The 19,688-nt window shown below is 33.1% G+C and overlaps 1 long non-coding RNA gene across 1 annotated transcript; it reads right to left on the reverse strand.

The window, feature by feature from the left end:
- Nucleotides 1–6,177: 6,177 nt before the first annotated feature.
- Nucleotides 6,178–6,586, reverse strand: LOC126892764 (uncharacterized). The gene is made up of 2 exons (XR_007700994.1): nucleotides 6,307–6,586; nucleotides 6,178–6,247 (listed from the first exon to the last, which is right to left on the reverse strand). It is a non-coding gene; the product is annotated as an uncharacterized LOC126892764 (long non-coding RNA).
- Nucleotides 6,587–19,688: the final 13,102 nt, after the last annotated feature.

A 19,688-nucleotide genomic window follows, 5' to 3' on the forward strand; every position in this document is an offset into this window, starting at 1 on the left:
ATTAATTTGGAATTATAGACCGGTAGCAGTGCTGAGCGTTTTATCAAAAATTTTTGAAAAGGTTGTATATAATAAAATGGTTTGTTTTTTCGATAAATTCGATATTATATCCCCGCATCAACATGGGTTTAGGTCAAAGAAGTCAACGTTGACAGCTGCATGTCATTTTTTAAATTATATATATACAGATCTTGACAGGGAAAGACATGTGGCAGGTCTTTTTTTTATTTGTCCCGTGCCTTTGATTGTCTGGATTTTAACTTCATTAAAAATAAATTTTACAACCTAGGTTTCAGAGGAGATTTCTTGGAGTGGATAGTAGACTATTTGAGCAATAGAAAAATGTTAGTTTCATATCAGAAATCTGCTTCGACAGTTTTCAATATTGATAAAGGAGTCCCTCAAGGATCTGTTTTAGGACCGCTTATATTTATTCTTTTTATGAATGATCTTCCTGATTACATTAAATCTCGAGTTATTACTATTTACGCAGATGATACTGCACTAGCGATCTCTGCGCCTACTAAAGAGGAACTTATATTATTATCCAACGGTGTTTTTGGGTCATTTGTAGATTGGTCCAAAGCAAATGGATTAATAGTAAACGTTGATAAAACTCAATTTTTATATTTTCATTCCCAAAATATTCTTAGCAATGTATACTCATTATCATTTAAATTTGACGATATACTTATTTCGTCAGTTACAACAAAATTTTTAGGTTTAAATATAGATTGCCGTTTGAGATGGACTGAACAAGTTAATGCAATAAATACAAAATTAAATAAATCGTTTTATGCTGTTTCTAGAATAAAAGATACTATGCCGATATCAGCACTGATCAATATCTATTACGGCCTTGTTTACAGTCATATGAGTTACAACATACTACTATGGGGAAATTCTATTGACAGCTCTAAAAATTTTGTAACTCAGAAAAAAATTATTCGAAAAATATTCGGGCTAAAATTTCGGGAAACTTGTAAACCAACGTTTATAAAATACAAAATCATGTCATTCTATAGTCTGTACATTTACCACACTCTTCTGTTTGTCAAAGAAAATTTCAATCAATTTGAAACTAATGCTCATCGACATGATTACCATACAAGAAATTGTAATAAGCTCCGAATACCCCAGTTTAAAACATCAAGATTAGAAAATAGTTTTAAATTTATGGGAATGAAATTGTACAATAAACTTCCCGATGAAATGCAGGAGATTGCTAGTTTTAACAGTTACAAAAATAAAATCAAAAATTTATTATTAGCCAAATGCTACTATTCAGTCAAAGAATTCCTTGACGATAGCCTATAAACTATTTTAAACTATTTTATTTTTTATGTATAAATTGTTTTGTATATACAAAGTCTAAAATGTCTAAAAATGTTAGTCTAAATATGTTATTTTATAATATGTGTTAGGTGTTAGGTACCTATAAAAAATTGTGTAGCTGAAAAATGTTAGCTTGTAACAGTTATATTACTGTATATGACCTGTCCTATACATTTGTAAAAATGTCTTGAAAGGATGAATAAATATTTATATTTCTATTTCTAATAAATTTTATGGTTTGGACTTTCATAAGGTCACAGCAAATTGTGTGATATTCTCCATGCATGGCCTTTTTTTGTCTTCAGTTTCTCATTTTGAGCTTCTTCTTTTCAGTTTCTCATTTTGAGCTTCTTCTTTTCGAGCTCTGTGCTCCAAAAACTCTTCTTCTGTGATATTCTTACAATTATAAGCATAGCACTTGTCACACATGTCTTTTCTTGGAATATAAATGGCAATATTCATGTTTTTTAGAGTATTACTAAACTGAGCTCTGCTTACATGTCCTCTGTGCATTGTTTAACATAAATCTCATGAAGATGAGTTTTAGACCTAATATCTGTCTGTAAATATTGCTTTTTAGAATTTTTGCGGCAATAATGTGAAGGAAGTTTTGGTAGTTTGGATAAAAAGTTTTCCAAATATCTGCCTATTACGCCTAGCGCGCCTTGATTGACCAGAATCGGCCCCACTTAGTTGCGAATTACTTACGTCATTTATTTGCAAGTTATTTTCAACGTCATTAGAGATGTCTTCAAATGGCTCTGGCTCATCCCTGTTACTATTTCTACTCTCATGCTCTTTACTGAGCGAACGACGTACTTCATCTTCAGTTAATCCTAATGTAGACAGAAACATATTCTTGCAAACGGGAATTTTTTCGTTGTCAGTTTTAAGAAAATAAAAAAGGGATACCTTTCTTCCAGAGTTTGGTCCTCCCCTGATACGTTTCGGGTTTTTCTTTTCAACTAAAGTACGAAAGTACATTTTTTTACTGTCCCAAGACCAAGACCAAAATAATTCGAAAAGTTCTTTTCTCTTCTCATCAGATATAGAGTAACACTTCCTGGTTAATTTGTATCTTCCACAACCCTGAAGATTACAACGAACTCCCATTTGCCTTGCTCCACGCTTGACATCTTGGACAATTTTGTTTGTAGACTTTTTGTCTAACCTACGGAATCCGATATATTCTTTTCCTTTTTCTCGATTATTGCGAGCTGTTAAACGTTTTTTGGTTGAAAAGACATATTCAGACTTCTTTTGTTCAGTATTGTTCTCTGCATTATCTATATTATTAGTATTAGGTGATGTTTGTATAATATTTGAGTAAACGTCTGAGGTTTCAGAGAAGAGAGAATTTACATTCATTATCTCAGAATCAGCTGACGAATTGACTTCTTTTTCTAAACTAGTATTTCTGTCCATGTAAACAAACTCAGCATTAATTATATCTTCAACGTATTGATTTAAGTTAGTACTATCATTGCAAAGCACTGGTACAATTCCTAAGCAGTCTGACGTCTGTTGAGAAATATTATCCTTGCTGACTTCTAATAAATCAACATCATTTGTAGTGAGATGGAGATTATTATTACCGTGTGATGAGGATTGATATTCGTCTGTCTTTAGGCTGCTGTTACTTTTGCGTCTGAGAGTAGCTGAGGGTTTAAGCTGATTAAGCTGATTATACGTCTGCAATCATTCCAGTAGTTCATCGGAATCATACAAATTGTCTTCATCCGAAACTGGGTTGTAATCACTTCCACTAGATTCATCCGAAACTGGTTTGTAATCACTTCCACTAGACATCTTTTACCACAAGATATTTCAATGTTCTGTAAAGACAAAAAAGAATAATTGGATTATTAAAAATATAGGTAGAGATTTAATACGAATAATACACAATAATTAATTTAAAAACCAATCAATCAAACTTACTATAATATTTCTTCATCTCTAATTTACCATACAACACACTGTATAATTTAGATTTTGTTTAACTGCCAATGACGTCGTACTATGTTAAACAAACAACATACCTTATTGTCAATTTGGGTTGTATGTAACTTCCCGTAATGTCAAATTACGAACTAACGTTTTAAAATAAATGAAATTACGACCATCACAAACAGAAAATATATCAAAATTAATTGATTTTTTATGGAAATGTAAGAAATTAATCTTAAAATAAACTTTGTACTTACCAAAATTCTAAAATCTCGATGCAAAACTCAGATCACAGCAAATAATGAACAGAAGCATTGAAATAACTGACGATATGGTGTGTTACTGACCAAATGACAATGTGGGCTGTTACATTTGTTAAGGTAGAGCGCTCTCTAGTGGTTATTTTTTAAAACGTGTAGCACTGGTAGATGCGCCTTCTCAATACGAATCCAATAATAGGCTTAACTCATATTCGTTAAAAATGACGTTAGCGTATGTTGCTCTGACGATGACGATTTTCTATTTCTAAGTCAGACCGGTTGAAACTGAGTTTCTGTGTAAGAAGTTGTTTAAAAAAATCACACAAACAAAAATACCACACAGACAAAAGTGCACATTCGTCACTATTGCACATTGCACTACTATTTTCAAAGATAATAGTTCAATGTTCAAATATGTGGAAGCACGGCGTAATTAGAGATTCGCCAGTGTTGATATAAAGTTTCGTTACGTCGTTAAAGAAGACAATTTAAGAACTGACATTTCGTCGTTAATGCATCAAAATATTTGACAAATTCACAATACCCTGAAGGCATGTAGGCGCCCTCTAGTAAATAAGGAAATTAAATATCGGTTCGCCAATATTGCACATAAAAGAGGGCATATTTAGATGTCGGTTGATGGACTTAACTCAAAAACGTTGATTTTCGGGTTTCGCCACTATTGTTCTCACTAGGCGATATACCCGAGTACTTCTGTAAGTGCTCTCTGATATTGTTTCTTACATTTGTGTATATTTTGTTAGAGGGGTTCATTGAGCAGATCTTACAGTTTCCCCAAGTTATCTTTTCCATAATGCATTAAGTACATAGGTTTCTTAATGTTGTTCTGAAGCCATTTTCTTGTGGCATTTTTACAATTTTAACTATTTATAATGGGAAATAAGCCACAATATTATTAAAAAATGATTTTTATTAACGTTTCGACGCCCAAATCGGGTGCCGTTGTCAAAATACAAAACATAGGTTTGTGAAGTATTTAAGATGTTAAGAAGATAAGTACGACACACACTGAGCCTCTTGCCATTTACGCAAAAAAAACTTTAGCTCAACTGGAACTTCTTCGAAGCAGCTAGCTATAAATTGTTTTTTTTTTGTCAAGTTCGATGGTACCATTCCAAAATTGTGAGTGAATTAGAGCACGACTCTCAACTGATATATTCTGTTTGCACTACTTTTTACGTATCTATTAATTTTTTCGAACAAATGTATTGGTGGCTGACAGGTATTTTTCAGCAGCAGCTTTCTTCTGATTTCCAACGTATTTCTTGCAATTATGAGTATTTCTTGTTCTTTCCTTAGTGTCTCGTATTTCTACAATTTCTTCTTGTTCTTCCAGTTCATTTGTATCACTACTTTCATCAGGTAGATAAGATGGGTCCTCAGCTACGGTACAGAATTCTTTATGTAACTTACTTGCATCTACTTCGGCTACTTGATAGTGAGGTCCATCGTCATTGTCTTGAATAATCATTTTAATGAAAGCAAATGTTATGTTGAAATTTTGATCAAGGCCGAAAGGGTATTGCCATTAGCAATTTTGATTAAAAATTGACCAAGTGTTGGAGAAGACATCACACCATGTATTAGGACAGCTGCTGCCAACTCTGGAGAAAAGTACATATCATTTCCATTGCGGTTTTCTTGTACAAGCTGTGTTGTACAGTTTTACTACATTACTCTTTGTTAACGGCATAACTTTATATTAAATTTATTTTATTTAACCCTATTGGAAAAATTTTCATGATCATCTAATAAGTTCAAAAGGACATCAATATTTTTTTCTGATGCAGTCCTTCTAGAGAGGGGATGCATAGCTGATAAATCATGGCATCTAAAAGTATCCACAAAACAATTTAGCCCTATAATAGAGTAATTCATCATGTCCTGATCAGTTATAACTGTGTCGCTCCCGTTCTTTACTTTTTGGACAATAGGATTTAACTACTGGTATATTCTATTATGGATATATTTTATTATAGATGATTTTAGCAGAGTTTTTAAGGTATGTGACAAACTGATCTTTCGATAATAACTACATTCTTTAGCATTTACTTTCTTTGGTAAATAAATAAATGTTGATGTCAGCATTTCACGTGGAATGCTTCCTGTGGAATAGATTGTGTTAAATAGTTGGACTAAAAGATCTATATTTTTTTCATTTTCCAGTTTTATCAATTCACTTGGTATTTCATCTGGACCAGCAGCTTTATTATTTGTTCGTGGACTTTATTGCATGCATAACATCTGACTTTGTTATTTCGGCTCCCTCGTCTTTACTTTGATTATCTTCATATATTTTCCTGTCTGTGGTCACGGAATAATTCCTCTATATATTTTTCCATCTTACTAATTTCGTTTTCGTTTCTATTAAAATGCTTTTTGTCCAATAGTATGCTATCCAAACCTTTGTATCCGGATATGATTTATGAATATCGTTGGTTTGAAAGAAGAACGTTACAAGTCGAAAAGTTCTAATTTTCAGGAGCGACGTTTTAAAATTTTAATGTGCTAGTTTTCATTATAATTTTGGTAAGGTAAAAAATAAGAAAATAGTTGAAAGACTGATAAGTTTGTACACACTTGAATGAATAGAGGAAATAAAAAATGTAGTATATCAAAGTGTGTAAATAATTTATTTCTTTAGCTGAGCGCTTTCGACATAAATGTCATCATCGGAGCTAATGCTAAAATAAAAAAAGAGGTCTTGTAAGAAAAAGAAGTACAAAACTCTTTTTTTACTTACGTCAATTGTTAAAAAAGTACCGCTACAAAATTGAGGTGTTAACATTTGCATCTTGTGAAAATAACTTTTGGTTGGATATCCTCCGTACAACCCCAAACAGCAAAAACAGAAAAACGGCCACATTACACGTTACACAAACACAAAAAGAATTTTTTCATGGTATAGGTATCACCCATCCATTGTTGGCCTAGTAGAAACAGCTGACTGACAAAGTCGGATATTTAAATCTGCTTTTATCTGTTCTGCGTTGACGTATGACATCTGACATTAAATTCTGAATAATTTTAACATTTTTGAAAGAAAAATGAAAAATTTTTAAAAAATTTTTAAGGAAATGTACCTTAGATGTTTGTACTAATCAACTAATAAATTAATTGATAACATGATTGATTTTAAATCAATCATGTTATCAATTAATTTATTAGTTGATTAGTACAAACATCTAAGGTACATTTCCTTAAAAATTTTTTAAAAATTTTTAATTTTTCTTTCAAAAATGTTAAAATTATTCAGAATTTAATGTCAGATGTCATACGTCAACGCAGAACAGATAAAAGCAGATTTAAATATCCGACTTTGTCAGTCAGCTGTTTCTACTAGGCCAACAATGGATGGGTGATACCTATACCATGAAAAAATTCTTTTTGTGTTTGTGTAACGTGTAATGTGGCCATTTTTCTGTTTTTGCTGTTTGGGGTTGTACGGAGGATATCCAACCAAAAGTTATTTTCACAAGATGCAAATGTTAACACCTCAATTTTGTAGCGGTACTTTTTTAACAATTGACGTAAGTAAAAAAAGAGTTTTGTACTTCTTTTTCTTACAAGACCTCTTTTTTTATTTTAGCATTAGCTCCGATGATGACATTTATGTCGAAAGCGCTCAGCTAAAGAAATAAATTATTTACACACTTTGATATACTACATTTTTTATTTCCTCTAAAAAATAAGAGGTAAAATATTTTACAATATTAAAGAGCCCATTATTATCATTTAAATATAAATAGAAAGATCTTTCTTGTTCTCACCTTTCTACCTGTAATTAGCATTTGTAACAGTTTTTCCCAAAATTTGTTGAAATGTTACTGTATTGCTCATAATAATTCTATATAAACGCACATATCCTGTAAGGAATACTTACCTAAGACGAAATGTAACTGTCTTGCATTAAATATTAAATACAAAATCCCCAAAAAAATACGTTCCTTTTTTAAATTGTAACACTGTTCTCCAAAAAACACGTGGTAACTTCCACAACAACTGAAACACAACTATATTGCGACGGTCTTTCATAAAATGTAATGCATGGGTTTGACAAAGTCAAACTGTTATAAGTCGCCATCTAGCGGTAATTACATGAGTGCAACTTCTGACAATTTTTCCCATAATAAAGTTTAACATTTAAAGTTGGTTAGAGGGTAAACCTCAAAAATGGCAATTTTTGAGTTGTAGCGTTCTTCTTCCAAACCGACGATATGTATCCCAGACTTTGCTAAAACAAATCATTAGGGTCTATATCCTTATTATACTGATCTGTCAGTCGCTCTTTAAAAATGAACAACGCTTTAAAAGGTCGTTTTCACTTAATTTTAATGCCACTAAAAAATCCGAAAATATTATCATACTCATTTAATAAGTAGATTCGGTTTTTTAGAGAGCTTGAAAGTTTGATCTATAATTTTTAAGAAAAAACTAATTTTAAAGGCGGTTTTTGGATCATGAAGGATGTCATCTCGGTGTTCATAGTCAAATAGTTTTGGTTTCCATAGTGTTCATAGTTTCCTCCTGACCATTGGTAATGGTGAAAAGTCTTCTTCAATTTCGAGAGAGATTGCTACTTCTTTCGCTTTTACAAGAATATCTTGAAATTATTGGTCAGATCTATATTGCTGGAAGTGGTCTGCTAAATTTGTAGGTAGTTTTGGCATACTTTAATATTAATTGTAGCCCTTTGCATTTGTTTGCTGACAATATTTATGTGAAATAAAACGTCATGTGAAATAATATTCCAAAAATGAGAATTTTGTAAATACGTTTTTAACGATTTTAAATACGAGGAAACTCGCTTTTTGTCTTGCATCATTATAAAAGGAATTATGTTCAGCTAATTCTAGAAGACTTTCGCAAACCTTTATTAAACAAAGTTTAAGGGCTTTATTGAATCAATTTTGCTGGACCATCTTATCTCACTTAGAGGCTTTAAATTTAACCCGGCAAATCTTTTTCTCATAACATCCCATATCTTTGTGGATGACGAACAAATTTATATAATTTTTGCACAAGATTAAAAATATGTATTTTAGCATCTGTCACCTTAGAAGCGTCATTTACTACTAAATTTTAAAGTACGAGCCCCACAAGGTACAAAAAGGGCTCTCGGATTCGCATCAAAAATGCGAATCTGCAGCCCAACATGCTTTTCCGTCGTGTTTGCCCCATTACCATAACCTTGTCCTCTAATATTTTTTATATTTAAATTTAATTTTTTCAGAATTTCTGTCACAAATGTAGGGGAACGAGGGGCAGAATCGGGTACTTAAGCCAAAAAATACGTAGAAACCAAAATATTTACTTATTCCAAATAACAAAAACATGTAATTATATATTGAAACGTGTACTATAGGAACGTTAGTTAAAACAATGAAATAATACAATTATATTCAATAAAAAAAATAAAATATAAAACCTTCCATAATCCGGTTTCGCCCCATACCTAGGAGCAAAACCGAGTGAAGTTGGGGGTAAAACCGGATATACTTGAAACTATTGGTGTGGAGTTACATTAATGTGATTAACGTGGTAAGACGCAATTGTCGCATTGGAATTGATCCAAATCCTCATCCAGCCAGCCAGTACAACCTTCATGTGTCCAATTCTGGCAGAAGTTCTTTTTTTTTCGATTGTTGTATCCATGTATGTGTTTATATATGCCGGTTTTGTTCCGCTCGTTGATCGACTAGAAATATTAGGGACTGGTGTCGTCTCTCTAGATGTTCGCCAGGAAGGGCGACCTACAGGTGAATTTTCTCTTTCTGTAACTTAACATCGTTGTCTTCCGTTAGCTCTTCAGGATATAGTTGTCAGAGCAGCTGCAAAATCAGCGTCTCCAAATACGTGACGACTATTAGGATAGATTCCTGTTTTAGAAAATCCAGACACAGCAGTTTGGATTGTTGCAGCTCTAGCGTAAGCTTGAACAAATAATCTACCAACTTGATATTGTGTAACCATTCTAATTGGGTTTGCTCTCAACCATGTTTTGACTTCTTGGTAATAGAATGTGCTTAATGGTGCCATGAAGCTAACATCTAGAGGCTGTCTTCGGCGAGTGCAGTGGGGCGGAAAGTATTTCCTGGCGAGATCTATAAACTCTAGATTTTTCGTGTGAGTTGCGTGTCCATCCAACAACACTGAATCATCTTTAGATGGTTTAACATTTTTAATAAAGTGGTTCATCCACTCAATAAAAATATGGGATTGCATCCATCCGCTTATATGGCAACTATAAGCAGTGTCAGCTGGTGTGCCGTCTAACAGTTTATTTTTCATTCGCAATCTTGGAAAACTCAGAAACGGAGGAACGTAGTAACCAGAAGCTGACATACATAATACAGCAGTTATCAGTTAACCTTTTTCAGCTGAGGTAAGAGTTTCAACTTGTCGTCATCCTTTCATCGCAATAATCTTCGATTGGCTTTTTGGTACCGTAGGTAAACCAGTTTCGTCTACATTGTAGATTCGTGTTGGTCGGAAGTTAAATTTGTCTATTACTTTTGTTAATAGATAAAAAACTTTCCAACAGACACTTCATTAAAGCCCATTGCTCTCGCAGCAGACGTAGACTCTGGAGTGCGAAGTGATAAGGTTTGCTGTCTCTTTAAAAAACCATTTAACCAATCGACTCCTGCTAGTTTGTCATTATGGTTAAATCTGTGTTGCAGTCATTTCTTTCAGCCAACTGATACGCTACTCGTCTCAGCTCAGTTGTTGTTAGACCAAATAATCTGCTTTCCATACCTTGCACATAACTTACTAGTTATTTTTCTTGATCGGATGAAAACACACATTTATATATCCCTTTCCCTATTGGATTAAACGCAATAAAACTTTCTTTAACTTTAACTATTTTGAATCATGGACAACATACCTCAGAACAAGACTAAGTTACTCAGTATGACTAGTGTCTCGTGTAGAATTTAATATTATTGAAAAATATTTTGAACCGCGAACCATTTCTAAAATATTATTTGTTACTTTAAAGGACAATAATTCAATTATGTCACTTTGTATTTGCATGCCTAAATAACAGATCATTTTTGGGAGTTACACTCTGGGCTAAAGTGCTGTCTCATCACTGAATCAAAAGAGGCAATCATCTCAACAGCTTTTAGAAAATTTCCATTCGACAAATAATTTAGAAGAACCTTGGAAAGCCAATCATTCTGTATACAATCGCAATATTTCTTTAGAAAACGTCGTGCCAATATTTTTTTTTCGTTTCTAAAATCCGCAGCTGATAAGCATGCAACAGCCGTAGGTGTTTTTAACATTTGTTTTAAATTTACCCAAGTGTTCAAATAACTGTTCTATAAAATTGACGTTTCGTGTATCTTCATTAGCAAAGACAAGTGTTGCCAAGCAGATAATCCATTTGTACAGAAAAAGTATTATGAGTTTTACAAAACAACAAAAACCAAATTCAGAATCTTTAGAAATAGAATAAATAAGCCAAGTCCTTTCGACTTTTCTCCATTTGTTAGACTTCTTATAAAGTACTTGCACGAAAACTTTCTTTATCTTTATTACTAGGAAAGCTAAAACTTATGCCTGTCAATTGCGGACCACATTTAACCAATATGCTAGCTACCGGAAAAAGGAAAAAATCAGAAGATGATAAAATGGTAAAAATCTCACCTAGATCAACAACTGTATACCGGTACAAACCGGTGAAAACTTCGAATTTTTTCTAGTTTTGCCTAGAACAATGCAATACAAAAGGTAATATTTTTGAAAGGAGATATTTTTGAAAATCTTCCGTTCTTGACTAAAGCTGAAAGGAAATCATTTTTGGTTCATAACAGCATTTTTGTTCTGCTCACCGCAGTTGTCAGTAAATATATATGCAGATCAGTAATAGAAGTTCTAATATACTTTTGTATGAAATGTCATAAAACATTACAGTTTCTATGGAGCGTTTCTTCGCAACTGTTTCGTCAAACATATAACTGACCGATTTATTAGTCAAGTCAAGTCAAATTTATTTATTACATGCGACATTGTACAAAGTACATGTATGAGAAAAGTCAAAGTTACAGACATATATCTTAAAAGTATATAAATTAATAAATAGGACAAAACATGCTTAAAAGTTATTTTTAGAATATGGCTCTAGCTCACAAATGTATTGATGTACACGCCTCCGAAAGTTTGGCTGATGTAAATTCATTCGTATATCTATTGGCAGTTTGGTAAAGAAACATGGCTGCATAATGTGTGCTACCTTCCAACAAAACAGAACGATGTTGTGGAAGCATAAAGTGATTGTCTCTGAATCTTGTTGAATAAACATGGTTAGATTTAAATTTATTAAATTCATAAATTTTGCAATGTAAATACATTATACACGAAAATATATACATACCAGGAATTGTAAGAATATTGTTTTCTCTAAAGATGCCTCTACAAGAATCTCTAAATTTCATTTTATGCATTATCCTAATAGCTCTTTTCTGAAGTACGAATATCTGCTCTAATTCAGAGGTACAACCCCAGACTTCAATGCCATATTTGGCTATTGAGTAAAAATGGCCAAAGTATACTGTTTTTAATGTTGATGTATTAAAGAGACGTGAAAGAATTCTCAATGCATAACAAGCGCTACTTAATCTGGATTTCAAATTAGAAATGTGGTTTGACCATTTAAAATTACTGTCTAACAGGATCCCCAGCAACTTCGTGCAGTCTGTTTTATCTATTGCTGCTTGTATAGTGGCTTGATGGTTTAATAAATTATTTGACGTGAAAATCATATACTTTGATTTCTCTTCTTTCAAAACTAGTTTGTTGGATAAGAAATAACTGTTGATGGTGGACAGTATCTGTGTAGTTTTATTTTGCAAATTTTGATCGGATGTTGATGTGACTAGAATGTTGGTATCATCCGCATAACTGATGATGTTAACTCCACTCAGTGAATTAGTTACCAAAGCTATATCATTAATATATACTATAAAAAGTAGAGGACCCAATACACTACCCTGAGGGACACCATAATGGATATCCAATGTGTTTGATTCGTTTACAAGTCCATTAGATGTTATCTTTACTTTTTTTCTTCTATTTTCTAGGTAGGAAGTAAATAGGTCTAAATCCCGCGTATGAAAAAAAAGTTGATTAATAGCAAGCTGAAAATTTGTTAATAGCTTAAGGGTGTCTAGTCGGACAAACTTTGATATATGGGAACACTGGAACAGGGGAAGTTTTAATTGTGAAACAGGTTAAAAATTTGGAACGATCAGACCACGAAAACGGCACATTTATTTTGTCCGACAGAACAGACTTAAACTCTTCGAACAGAGATTAAACTCTCATGCAAAAATCAGACTGCTATTTATCACCAAATGGGCGTTTTAATGAGTGGAACATGTAGAATATGTCAAATGACAGGAATTATGACAGGTGATAAATAGCAGTCTGATTTTAGCATGAGAGTTTAATCTCTGTTCAGAGAGTTTAAGTCTATTCTGTCGGACAAAATAAATGTGCCATTTTCGTCGTCTGACCGTTCCAAATTTTTAACCTGTTCCACAATTAAAACTGCCCCTGTTCCAGCGTTCCCATATATCAAAGTTTATCCGACTAGACACCCTTAAGCTATTAACAAATTTTCAGCTTGCTATTAATCAACTTTTTTTTCATACGCGGGATCCAGAGCTACAACCATTTTAGAACTACACCACGAATACCAATCCCCTCAAGTTTTATTAGCAACAAATTATGATCCAAAGTATCAAAAGCCTTGGACAAATCGAGAAATAAACCACATGCCTTCTCTCGTCTGTCCAAAGCATCCAACACTAAGGTAACGAAATTTGCAAGAGCTGTAGTTGTAGACTTAGAAGATGTAAAACCATGTTGAAAATTATGCAAGACACTATGCTTTTTTAGGAATGCGTTTATTCTAGCATAAACCAGAGTTTCAGTTATCTTTGAAAACACAGATAAGAGACTTATGGGACGGTAGTTGTTAAGGTCATCTTTATCACCACTTTTGAATAAAGGGATTACAATAGATAGTTTAAACATACTAGGAAATATTCCTTGTTGAAAAGAGGCATTACAAATATCCGTCAGTGGATCTGCGAGAGCGTGAATGCATTCGTTTTAATAACTTAGGGGAAATCTGATCAAAACCACAACTGTGTTTGGATTTAAAACTTTCGACTATACTAGTTATTTCCTGTGGGTTAGTTGGATATAAAAACATAGAACAACTATTACGGTTTTTTGATGCTGATGTAAACCCACCTATTTTAGTAGGATCCAAAGCGGCAAGTAACTTTGGAGCCATTTCAACAAAATGGTGGTTAAATTTGTCTGCTAAATTATTATTATTATCACTAGGTACTTTTGATGCCAAATACATTTCATTTTATTTGATGATTCGTTTAACTGTCTCATGAAGTGACTACTTTTTGCTGCTTTTAATTTAATTGAATATTCTGTCTTTGCCAAATGAAGGACTGGCCTAAGATTACTATTTTGTTGACAGATCGTTTCTAAAAGTTTTAGTTGATCCCTTAAATTGTACAGTTCCTGCGTAAACCAATTCGAACGTGTATATTTTTTTGGTTTACATTTAAGTAGTGGAAAATGGGACCGAAAGTAATTTTGGATAGTATTTAAAAAAGCTAAGGATTTATCCTCAGCAGAAATTGTATTAAATACCTCTGACCAATTTGTTGACTCAAGGGTTTGAACAAAGCGATTTATGTTCTTTTCACTATATGAACGGATGAATATATAGGCATCATTGTCTGTGTTAATGCTACATTGGAACAATTGCGCACGATGATCAGAGATAAAACCTTCCACAACCATTGTTTTTTATTGGTGATTTATGTTTGTAACAATATAATCAATTTGAGTTTTACTAGTTGCAGTGACTCTTGTATAATCATTCACAGTTACGGTTAAGCCATAAGAATCTAAAACATTTACCAAGTTCTGCTTACTTGGTGAATTTGATTTGAAATCTATATTAAAGTCACCTGTTAATATTATAGCCTTACCTTCGGAGACTAGTACATCAAGTATTAGATCCAGTTTTTACATAAAAACATCAATAGAGCCACGTCCAGGCAGATAAATACACAACACAACACAATTAAAAAGACAATAGTCTATTTCAACAGCACTCACTTCAAAATTATATTTCTCAGATTGAGAACATATATTAGAACGTTCCTTCCAAACCACACCCTCTTTCACATAGATTGAAGACCCTCCATGTTCCCCTTGGTCACGGCAGAAAGATGAAGCCAGAGAAAATCCATTTATATGGTGTAGTTCTAGTTGTTCTTTAGATTTCCAGTGCTCAGTTAAACAGACACATACATTATGTAGACCTTCGCACTGCAGGAAGAACTCTAGTTTTTCAATGCTTGTTGATACACATTGTATATTTTGATGAAGTAAGCCAAAACTTTTTTGTTTGATAGTTGAAGCATTTTTATCAACTGTGTCAAAATTAGGAGAATTGAATACTTCTAACTTATCCAATTTAAAACCAGTCTTCTGACTAACACTTGGGATATTTAATAATGTCATATCTGGATCAAAAACTAAGCTTCTTCTGTCTGTTTTTTCTTGTGGTAAAAAAACGACTTACAACAGCTCCGTGAGGCCAAACTGCGGGATTCATGGCCTTGTTGAAGTTCCCTGAACATATATCGAGCCCTTTCAGGAAAAACATCGTAACCAGCAAAAGTGGAATTTTACAGGAGGAGGTTTTTTTAATTAATATTCGTACAAATCAATATTAAAAGTAAAATATTTTATATTATATTATTTGGTAGTGTGCTTTACAAATGATAACAGTAATTATGTTGTATGTTTGTTTTTTGTAATAGTACTGGTACTTACGATGTTTTGTTTTTCAAATTTTTCGTTTAAGTGTCACTTACGATTTTTGTCGAGATAGTTATGATGTTTCTTGTGTTCAAATTTAAAGCATTCAACTTACCTAAGATTTATGTTAATTGTGTTTTTTTTTGCTGAGAATCAATGATAAACATTAAAATTATTAAAAGATACATTTATTAAAAAAAGTTATAATCAAAAATCAACGTCACTTGTATCCTCGTTATCTGTTTCCATCAAGCAGTCTGTAATATCACCACTGTGAGGTAATAAAAGGAAGTCATCTTGAAACTCTACTGGGATAACACCCTTATCACAGAGTTTTTTAAGATCTAAGTACTTAGCTGACGAAATTTTGAGTCGGTTATTGTAAAGCTGTTGGGGAGCAGTATTGTTACTATTACGATTACGGCGTGTTCTTAAAGTTTCTTGCAAATTTATAGTTTTCAGTTCACTATTATCGAAGAATCCATACTTTAAAATGAAGCTTTGTGGGTTATCTTTATTAAACATGGGTATGCGAAGTTTACTAATGTTGATCTTGAATTTGTTTGGTATTAATGTTTCAGCGAAATCTTTCCAATTTAAAAAATTAGAAAAATTCAGTGACTCATTAACATAGTTAAAAGGATTCCTTCTTGAATTCCGTATAATCGTTGGCCATTCTTTTGGAGACCACACAGTTTTGCGACGGCTGAAAAGTTCAATGCTACTATGTACGGAGTCTACGGGTATCATTGTATGACCTGGTAAAAGAAATGTTATTTTTATATTTTTTATAAATTCACTTCTTTCGATAAAATAGGACAGCATAGCCAGCATTGCTTTGTTACGATTCTGTCCGGAACAGCTGTCGCAATATAAATAAATTGTTTCATGTGTGGCCTCGAGATCTTTCTTTTTTAAGTACATGTAAACTATTGTACAAATTTCATTGCAGCCTCTTTTTGCATCTGATTCGCCCCACAAGTAACAATAAACATTTGCAGAACCGCTCTCGTAAAATGTTTCATTATAGAATGCGTATTTTCTACAATAAAATAAATTTACACTTTCTCCATGAGGAGTATTTAGCACCTTCTCCAGATCAAAGCTGACACATAGCACAGATCCTTCCTTTGAAAGATTCTGGTCTTTCAAAAAAATTTCAAGGCACCTTTCTTTATCTTTAATGTGCTGATTGAAAGATTCCGTCTTCTTTTCTTCCTCTTGTTTAATGCTAGGTAGATATTTTATCTTCTCACAAACATTACACTTGTCTTTCTTTGGTAGATGGAAACCAATATGAAAATCTGACCGAAATATTTTCCGAAACTTACTAAGTGAGACAATTTCAGTTAGTCTTTCGCTGTCAACAAGATATTTTTTGTATAGTCGATATAAGTTTGTAACGTTCTCAAACTCCGCTGGAAAATATAATTTATTACTTTTGTTCCTACAATAATGCGAAGGAACAGCCGGTAGTTGTTTAATGTATTCCTTTACCAAAGAGACTTGACTGGAGAGGAATTTATTTTTAGGGCTTCTTTTCCCCCGTTGGTCTTGTTTAGCAATATTATTCATTAGGGCATTTTCTTTTGTGTATCTTAGCGTCATTTGGGAAACATTAAGTGTTTTGATTAAAAATTGTTGGCAGACTTTTACTTTTTGGTTGTTGTATGGAATATAATATTCCATAGTTTTTGATCTTCGCGTAGACTCAGCCTTTTTTCGTTTAATTGGGGTTTCCACCATACAGGACAAGATCCAATCTCTTTGCCTTTGTGAGCTTGCCATACCCCAATAGTTTTCAAAAAACAAAACTCTATCTTCTTCACTGAACTTTTCAGCACATTTATTACCGCATTTTTTATTAAGACAAGGATTGGGTTGTACTGCTTTATTTTTTCCAGTGCATTTTTCAATTCTCCTTGAAACCTTTTTCGGTAGTGCCTTTTGCTTTCGGATTCCTCTCTGTCCTATCACTAAAAGATCTTCATTGGGTGGCATACTTTCAAGGTTCTCGGTATCAGAGCTATCCTCTTGTTCAATTTCTGGATTCCATGATATTTCTGAGCTATCCTCTTGTTGAATTTCTGGATTCCATGATATTTCTGAGCTATCCTCTTGTTGAATTTCTGTATTCCATGATATTTCTGAATGTTCAAGATGACTACTTAGTGGAGCGACATCAGTATTTAAACAAGATTTTGTGTTATGTGTAGTTACAGCATCCGGCAATGATGCTGAAGATGAAGATGATGAATAATCTACAAGTTTGCTGATATTTTGTCGTGTAATTTTTGGAGAGCAATCCGGTACATTACTATTAATCCACTTCTGAACACGTTCATATGTACTATTACTTAAAAAATCTCTTTGTGAGACGGTTTCATTCAATCCAAGGGGTGGGTCTTCGTCCATTTGATACTCGTTTTTTAATGCATTTGAGGATAATGCCATATTCAGCATTCTTGCACTTCGGTTTGGCTTTTCAACCTGAAATATAAATTATTTTCTCGTAGACAAAAAAATATCAAGAATATCCAACACACATAATTTACGTCCTCATTTATTATTATTTATTTATTTACGGTATAAGTAACCCAATTTATAATAAATATAACAAACACCTGACCATAAGCATTTTTAAAGACATTTGGAAATAAAAAATTGGTTACCACTTCGGCTCAAGAAAAATAAATGGATTTCTCAAAGAATTGTATACGATTATATTTTTTTTGTTTCCAAGTAGGATTTGCTCTAAATTTTACATAGGGCAGCGACAGGCTAATTGGATTGTACGATAATGAAAATACAAGATCACAAAAAAACAATTTGTTCTCAGGTAATTTAAGTTGAGAAAGAAATAGAACGACTATTTTAGGTAACGTTATGAATTTTGCAAACTTAACAGATGAAGTACATACCTTCTGTCGTGACATTTTTCACTGTAAATCGGTTTTACGTATTGATTAAAATAAAAACAAACAATAATTAATTCACAATAACACTTTCTCTCTTCCAAAAACTACTGAAACTCGTTTATCGACACTGTGAATAGGATACTGTACAGGTGTGTTTGATGCTATCACTATTCACCAGTCTATAACGGTAAATTCTACCCCTGCACACGTCCCAACTAAATCCACCAATGGACCGTGATAGTGTGACGTCAAAACGTCAAAGTTTTTCCAAACACGTTGTGTCTAGGTATACGCTAACGTGTACGCAAATAAAAAAGTTAGGTAGAATTAAACGTCACAACAAATATCTTTCTATCAAACAAACACTAAACATATCAAAATAGCGTGTATCAAAATATACAGTCACTGCCCACGCGCATAAGCTTTTACAGAAAAAGTTAAAATCATCATCGTCGGGTTCAGTGCACTGATTTGTGCTCAATTGAGGTTTCAACGGTTCGTTTCTTTTTGGGTAAGGTCTGTGAAGTAAAGTCGCACATGTACAAGAATTCATCTGTACTCAGTAGATATATCTTAAAAACACCCTGTAATTATCTACGATAATTACTTTCAGTTATTTATGTCATCATAACAATATTACAACCTTCATTCGATTATATAAATATTGTTATCCTAGATCACGATTCACTAATAATTGCAGAGTCAATTATAAACACTTTTCATGGTCGATGCTGAATAGGCATTTCTAAATATATAAACAGCAAAACTATAACAAGGGAATTCTTATTATTATATTAGACATTCGTCATTCTATTTTGTGATCAGACGTAATATTTCCACATTAAAGATAGTGTCTCTTTCTACACGAGACGTTCTTTGGGTGCGGTGCTACCAGCTTATGCTCATGCGAGTGTAAATAAAACAACTCAACAAGTAAAAGCGTATCAATTATTCCACCCCTCGGATAAGGGATAACCACCCTCACCGGGAGAAGATAGCCTTAATGCCAGGGCTGTCATATGGCGATCCAAGACCAGGCGAGAACTCAGAACTAGCAGTCTAGAACGAGAAATGAGAAAACACGTCAATGTTCAGGCACCTAGACCACCTTAGACAACAGTGTGGTATGTAAAATGGATGGAGACATCAGGCCGACGCGGAGCTGAAAAGGGAATAGTATGGAGATGGAACATCGTGGGACAATGGAAAATGGACAATGCTATGGAACGTGCAGCGAGGACTTGTGATACGAACAAAGACGTGTAAAAGTGGTAAGTCCATATTAGCTATTTTTATGGTATTTCCTGATTAATATAAAGTATAAACATTATGTGAT

Source organism: Diabrotica virgifera, chromosome 9 (assembly GCF_917563875.1).
Source record: "Diabrotica virgifera virgifera chromosome 9, PGI_DIABVI_V3a".
NCBI classification, from domain to species: Eukaryota; Metazoa; Arthropoda; class Insecta; order Coleoptera; family Chrysomelidae; genus Diabrotica; species Diabrotica virgifera.